Raw genomic sequence first — 6954 nt, 5'->3', positions numbered from 1 at the left:
GATCCAGTATGACCAGTTGCCATCTGGGGCAGTTCCACAGACCCTTGCAATCACCCCAAGAGATGTTGCAGCTCGGTACAGTCAACAAAGGTCTTCCTGCAACTGATTTCCCCACAATGCCCGCACTGTGCTAGCCAGTTTGTTGCCTGTGGGAAATGTGAGATCAGAGAAGGCAGTGTCTGCCTAGGGCAATTTGTGAGTTGTGTGGGATAAAGTCTCAGGGAGACAATGGCTGTCAGGTAAATACAGCCTCAGACTTACTGCAGCTTCAGTAACCATTTGCATTTTCTCACAAAAGTTACCGATCCCAGCAAGACCAGCTGCCATCTGGGACTGACCAACAGATCCCCGAGATCCATCCAAGTTTGTGTTGGCAGCAGTAATCTTCCTGAAACTGTCCTGGAAATGCACGCTCACAGCGCTGGCTGCCTGCTGCCAATGTTTGGTCCTGAAACCGGGCAGGGCATGGCAGCCACCTATCAACAAGACACTCTGGGCCATTTGCAGGTTGGGTGGGGTGGACCGATCACTTCAGGCCAGTGCAGCTTCCAAATTGGCCATGTGGGAGGAGGAATCTGCATAGGCAAACTGGCGTAGTCTGTAGATTGCCCTGCAAGAGACTCCGACTAAGGCACAATGGCAGCTGCCTGTCCAGCCCTTGTTCGTGTGCCAGGTGTAGTCTTTTCATGTTTGAATCTTTCACGAGCCTCTGACCTGCCACCACTGCCCTGGGTGTGTGTCTGTGGGTGAGAGAACCTGTGTGTGAGTCCTTTAAAGAGGCATCTAGGATTTCAGTCTCCTTCTATCTCACCTGAATGGCCAGAATCCCCTCTGATTTTTACAGTCAGAGTCTTTGGAAACTCTTCTTCCGTGGGCTGGGCCCCTGGGCTGGGGAGCTCCTGAATGAGGTTAGGACCCCTCTCATCCTTTAAGGAAGCCCCTGCAGTCTTGCTTTCCCTCCCCGTTGTGATTGGAAGATAAAGCATTCACTGCCAATGATCCATTTATCCCCATGGTTTTAAAATTTAAGAGAAAGAGGACATTCAGAAAAGAAGATAGGGACCACTGAAGCTGTTTCTTTAAGGGCATCTGTTTACCAAGACAACTTGTACTAAAATTTAAATTGTAAGGCAGACTGAAGTGAAAGTGGAGACTCTGTCTAAGGTGGGAGTCAAAAAGAAGACTCTCATAATACTATAGTGGCTCATCAAAGGATAAAACAAACCTAAAATCTTACCCTCCATCAAAGGAATTTCAGGGACTAATGATAATTGAGCCAAGCTCAAGAAATTTCTGAACACTGTATTTGTTGCAGAAATGAACGACTCATAGATGAAATGCTCCAGATGCAGTAATGAATTAAGAGAAAGAAATTGGAAAATATGTGGGTAATATAAATAAGTATTGGCTGAATCAATAACAATAAAAACATCTGATATTAATGAGAAAACAAGACAGAAGTAAAATAAATGACAAAAATTTAAAAAAACATGGAAAGATTAAATGACTTAAAGTGTTCTAAAATTTATGTGGTTCTAGAGCATAGTGAAGGTATTAAAATTAAACTTTAATAAATTAAGGTTGTAACTTCTCAGGTAACCTATAAAAAACAAAGTCAAACTTAGAAATACTAATTTTTAAAGAACTGGAATGATTAAAATAGATAATTCTAAAAGAAAGCATTAAAGGAGAGGAAAGGAAAATTGAACAAACATGATAAATAGAAAGCACAAAAGTGATGAATTAAAACAAATGTATCAGTAATAGCAAAAAATATAAATGAATCTAATTCTCTAGTTAAAGACAAGCATTATTAGCCAAGATTTTTTAAAAATTAGATTATCTTCAGTCTTATTTAAAACATAAAGAAGACAAAAGCTGGAAAAAAGGATTATAAAGGTAATAGTAGCACCAAAAGTAACCAAAAAACGCTGATATATTTTTATTAATAGCAGACAAAATAAGTATTAAATAAAACAAAAAATATTTTTTGAAATAACATGGGGTAGTTTTTAAAAATAAAATTGTAAAAACATAAAAAAAAAATAAGATTATAGTTTCTCAAAACAGAGCCTTAAATAAGATTTTAGCATATTTTCTGTTTTGAGAACAAATACACATTAGTAAGTTATTTGGATAACACAATTAACAATTATAACCTAACAGACATTACGGAACAAAATTCTTCATCTGAGAACTCTAGAATACATATTCTTTTCTAAAATACATATTTTACACATATAATTGCACAATTATAAAAACTGACCATTTCTTGAACTTTAAATCAACTCTCAACAAATTTCAGATTGAAATTATATAGAAAATATTTTATATTCTAAAAACAATTTAAGATGAAAATCATTTATGAGAATAAAAAAACTAGAAAATTTTCCATATGATTTAAGATTAAGGAATATAGTTCTGTCTATGGCCAATGCCACCCTGAATGTGCCCAATCTCATCTGATCTTGGAAGCTAAGCAAGGTCGGGCCTGATTAGTACTTGGATGGGAAACCACCTAGGAATATTAGGTGCTATAGGCATTTAAAAAAAAAAAAAAGATAGAAAAGAAATATAGTTCAAATAACTCACATCCAAGAAAAAAAAATAAAAAAGACAAAATTTTTAACTAAACAATAAATAAATGCATATCTAAAGTTGAAGAATGAAGCTAAACAGCGATTTAATGGTAAATTATGGGCTTGGTGGTACATGTGGTTAAAAGAAAATGTAATGAAAAATTAAAGAAACATGCATCTCAAAAAGTTAGAAGAATAAAAAAAAATAAACTCAATGAAAGTAGAAGAAAAAAAATAGGACAAAAATCAAGAACAAATGTCTATAATTAATGGGCAAAATCAACAAAGTGAAAAGGTGTTTTTTTGACAAAACTAATAAAATTGAAATACCTCTGACAGTATTGTTCAAAGAAAGCAGTTGCAGGAAAAATAGCTTATGTCAAAAATACATAAATGAGCACCCAAAGGATACAGAAGACACTGAAAAGATAATGAAAGGATATCAAGAAAATCTTTCTACCAAAATTTTACAATTTATATAAATTAAAAATATTCCTTGAAAAAAAAATTTAGCAAAATTAACCGAAGGAAAAATAGAGAAACTGATAAGTTCAAAAACCATTAAAAGTTTAACTCATTATTCAAAACGTTCCCTCAAAGAAAACACCAGCTGCAACTAACTTCATCAGAGAATTCTTACAATAAAAGCATAAATGAATCTAATCTAACAGAGCCTTTAAGTAAAAAGTAAAAAAGAAAACATTCTGCAGCTTATTTTCTGAGTATAGCATAATCCTAGAAACTAAAATGTAATAAGGTGTAAGGGATAAAATATTACAATTTCATGTTATTTATGTGAATAAATGCAAAAAATTTTAAGTGAAAGAATAGCAAATCTAAGCTAACAATTTATTAAATAATAATAATGTGGCCAAGTCAGATTTATACTGTATTTTTGTATTAGAATATTAATAAATTTATAATATTAACTGTTTAAAGTAAAAATCATTTGATTATCTCAATTCATACAGAAAAATTTTCTTATAAAATTCAAAACCCATCCATAATGAAAACAAAAACAAAAACTTCATAGCAAACATAATGGAAAGGAAATTTCTACTTCCAATAAAGCATATCTACAAAATCCGTACAACTGAACATCATACCTACTGGTAAAGCACTGAATGTTCATACAGGGAATTTTAAACATGGCAAAGATGTCTGATATCATCCTTTTACTTCAATATTTTATTGCAGATCTCATCTAGCGCAATAACTCTCCTTCAAGCAAAAGTTAAAACAAAGAAAAAGAAAAAGAGCAAAAATAATGTGAAAGAATACAAAAATAGTTATTAGTAGTAGTAGTAAAATAGAATTAGATATTAGAATTATTTAAATATTAAATCTAAAATTAAAAATTATTAATTTTAACAAACTTACTGGAAAAAATTAATAAGCAAAAATCCATTATACTTCTATATAATCAGCAAACACTAAAGGGATGAAAACTACACAACTTTTACAACAGAAGTAAAAATTATAAAATAATAAGTTATGTGCAAGACCTCTACAAAAAAATAATAAAACCTCATCAAGAGGTCTTAATGAAGATAAACTGAAATATAAACTATTTACATAATAAAATTCTCATTACTATTAAGTTGTTTTTTTTTCCTGAAAATGAGTTAAAGATTTAAAGAAATACATGGAAAATATTAGTAGTTTTTGTTTGTTTTTGCTTTTGCTTTTTAATAGAACTTGGTAAACATATTCAATTATTTTTTAGGAAATTACAAAGGACCAAGAATAGTTAAGACATTGTTGGGACAGAAAAATAACATGGGAAGACTGCCTTTTCACATATCTAGTTTTACTGTACTTATTAAGCCAGGTACTTAAGAAAGTGTACATTTACTTTAAGAAAAGTAAAAGAGAAAAAATAATAAATATACATCCAAAGTTTAGACATTTATTTGAAACTGCAGACTCATATTTTTTTTTCCAATATTTTCAGCTGGAAGCCCAGTGAATGTTTTAAACTTAGTATATACAGAATTGGATTTCTAATCACCCCTCCACCAAAACCCAAACCAGCTGCACTTTTACTCATGCTTTTCTTTTGTATGACATACCAACCTATTTATACATTCTGTTGTCTCTACTTTTAAAATATGCAATATTTGACCTTTTTTTTCCATCTCCATTGGAACCATCTGGTCCAGACTCTAATTATATCTGGCATGTACTAGTGCCACATCCTCCTAATTGGATTCCCTGCTTCTCTTTCCTCGATCCCAGTCTATTCTCAAACCACCAGCAGGAAGGATCCTATGAATCATAAATCATACTACTCAGAATCATGCAATGGCTTTGCAAAGACCTTGTAATGGCCTGGAACCCCACCTAAACTGTCCCTCATTAACTCTGTGGCCTTGGTTCCCACTAATACCTCTAAATCACTTTGATACAGCTTCCTTGTTTCTTCTTTGATCTGAGAGGCAAGTATCTGCCTCCTGACCTTTTCACTGGCCATTATTGTTTTCCTGGATAACCACACTACCAACTTTGTAATCTTCAACTATTTATTACCTTTTCAGTGTGCTTGCTCTGACCAGTCCAATTTAAATCGATGTTACCACATCCCCTCCCTTTTACTTCAGGACTACTTTTGCTCTTTTGGCATAGTATTTATCAATTATATTTAAACAATTTATTTGCTATGTTCGTTGTTTGTGACCTAATTTTCCTTACAAAACTACAAAATCAATTAGAGTAGAAAATCCTATTCTGTATTGTTTATTGATGAATAACATGCCTAGAACTGTGCCTGACACATAAAACACTATCTATTTTGAAGTGAAGAAAGAGTCCCAAAGACAGAAAATAGTATATAATATGAAATCAGAATTGTACTCTGGTGGAAAAAAATGGACGCATCAATAAATAGTGCTGATAATTTGTTATCCAGTTGGGAAGAAAACACAACTTGATATTAACCTCACATCGGCCACAGAAAGCAATTCTAGGACTGTTGAACAACTAAAAATGAAAGGCAAAACATTAAAATTTTATTATATATTAAAAGAAAGTGTCATCACTTTTTGATTTATACCAAAAAACCCCACTAATTATTGTTGAAAAGATTGATAGATTTACAGCTTTAAAATTAGAATCTTTTATTCATCTAAAGTCACCATTAAGAGAGTAAAAAGGCAAACCAACAAATCATAGGAGACAGTTGTTTTATGTAAAATTGATGATAGATTAATTTCCAGTATTTATAAATAACATCTACCAACAAAAATAAAAATATACAACTTAATAGAAAACTGACAAAAATAATTGAACAGGCTGATAAACCTCTGCAAACCTGGGAAACCCTTGTGGCACCAAGCTCCCAGAAGTCTTTCACAAACCCAGACTCCCAGGCATCTCAGCTCTGGACAGTTCCCAGAGCCCCAGGTAACTAATGTAAATCAGGTTTCAGGTGGGCTCCTGGAAACCCAAACTCCCAGGTGGGCCCAGTGCTAGGCTGGCCCTTGAAGATCTAGACTCTAGACTGGCTCCTGTGAAGCCAAGCTCCCTACTTGCCCAGCACCACAATGGCCCCCCATAGGCCTAACCTTCAGGCTAGCTCACACAAATACAGGCTCCTTGCCAGCCTTAGTTCCAGACAAGCCCCCACAGCACAAAGATCCTAATGGGCTCCCTTGTGCCCAAGCACATGACTCACCCTAGAATGAGGCCAACCTCAATAGATCCAGACGATTAGAATACCCCACTGGTCCCCAGCCATTTTGTCAGTCCCCATGGGCCTGGGTTCTAGACCAATCCCCAAGAAACCAGGCACCAGACTTGCCAACCATGGACATGAGCACCATGCCTATCCATCTTTTGATGCAGTTGCCAGACCTTTCTGTCCATGAACTTTAGCAGCAAGCCTACCTCCAGATACTACCCCGATAGTCTACCCAGAATCTCAGGAAGGACTTTGCGTGCCAAAGCCAGTCTGTAATGACTGGGAGAGGTGCCTACTATCTCAAATGCAAATGGACCAATGAAAGTCATAAGGATCATGAATGATCAAGGAAACATTACACTACCAAAGGAAACTAATAAAGTTCCAATAAATGATCCTAAAGAAATGGAAATCTATGAAATGTCTGACAAATAATTAAGATAATCCTCTTAAATAAATTTTGTAAATTATAAGAAAACGCAGACAACTGAGTAAAATTAGGAAAACAATGCATGAACCAAATGAATTTAAGAAAGAAACATAAACCATTAAAAAACAACAAAAACAACAACAACAACAAAAACACAAAAAACAAAAAGAACCAGAAGCTCTCCTGCCCAGGACTCCCACAGTCAATAAGGAAGCTCCCTGTGTGCCACAGTTTTCTACTATCTCATTCTTGGGGGAATGGTTAGT

General features: G+C 34.3%; 1 pseudogene; it reads left to right on the top strand.

Annotated features, from left to right (window-relative positions):
- Positions 1-2423: 2423 nt before the first annotated feature.
- LOC112471888 lies at positions 2424-2543 on the top strand (annotated as a pseudogene).
- The last annotated feature ends 4411 nt before the right edge of the window (positions 2544-6954 follow it).

This window comes from Pteropus alecto, unplaced genomic scaffold (genome assembly GCF_000325575.1).
Source record: "Pteropus alecto unplaced genomic scaffold, ASM32557v1 scaffold29, whole genome shotgun sequence".
Classification (NCBI taxonomy): domain Eukaryota; kingdom Metazoa; phylum Chordata; class Mammalia; order Chiroptera; family Pteropodidae; genus Pteropus; species Pteropus alecto.
Note: the sequence above shows the minus strand (reverse complement) of the source record. Positions and strands in the feature narration are given on the sequence as shown.